This window comes from Octopus bimaculoides, chromosome 2, assembly GCF_001194135.2.
Source record: "Octopus bimaculoides isolate UCB-OBI-ISO-001 chromosome 2, ASM119413v2, whole genome shotgun sequence".
Taxonomy (NCBI): Eukaryota; Metazoa; Mollusca; class Cephalopoda; order Octopoda; family Octopodidae; genus Octopus; species Octopus bimaculoides.
This window is the reverse complement of record NC_068982.1, coordinates 108,835,902-108,836,719: the sequence shown is the minus strand read 5'-3', so window position 1 is coordinate 108,836,719 and position 818 is coordinate 108,835,902. Positions and strand designations below refer to the sequence as shown.

The 818-nt window shown below is 43.0% G+C and overlaps 1 protein-coding gene across 2 annotated transcripts in view; it reads left to right on the top strand.

Annotated features, from left to right (window-relative positions):
* Positions 1-818, top strand: part of LOC106883758 (enhancer of mRNA-decapping protein 3) — a 33,520-nt gene that overhangs the window by 20,351 nt on the left and 12,351 nt on the right. The window lies entirely within an intron of this gene.

The following is an 818-nucleotide window of genomic DNA, read 5'->3' as shown; positions in this document are numbered from 1 at the left end:
AACATCGCTTGACAACCGGTGCTGGTGTGTTTATGTCCCTGTAACTTAGCAGTTCGGCAAAAGAGACCGATAGAATAAGTACTAGGCTTCCAAAGAATAAGTTCTGGGGTCGATTTGCTCGACTAAAGGCGGTGCTCCAGCATGGCCGCAGTCAAAAGACTGAAACAAGTAAAAGAGTACCAGTAAAGTGTTGGGGTAATTCTATTGATTAATCTCCTCTGGCTGTGTAGTTAAGAAGTTCACTTCCCTACCACATGGTTTCAGGTTTAGTCCCACTTCATGCCACTTTGGGTAAATGTCTTCTACTAAAGCCCTGGGCCAATCAAAGCTTTGAGAGTGGATTTGGTAGACAAAAACTGAAAGAAGCTTGTGTGTGTGTGTGTGTGTGTATATACTAGCAATGCATCCCGGCATTGCCCGAGTGTTATGACCTACATCCGCATAGTATTATTTGTTCCTTTCTTATGGGCAGAATCAGCACAGCTGATATATAGTGAACTGGATTACTGGTGTAATGTATCATGGTGAGTGCGTTAATGTTTGCCTCAGTTTATCTGACCAGAGAATAAACACTTGGCCCAAAGCTTTGCACCTCTCATATTCTGGTATAATAGGAGGAAACATTCTGCTTTCTGGAATAGTAACTTAAGAATATTTTCTTCTGATATTTCTGTAGGTTTAAGGTGGCAATCTGGTAGAATCGTTAGCATTATAGGCGTAGGAGTGGCTGTGTGGTAAGTAGCTTGCTTACAAACCACATGGTTCCGGCTTCAATCCCACTGCGTGGCACCTTGGGCAAGTGTCTTCCACTATAGCCT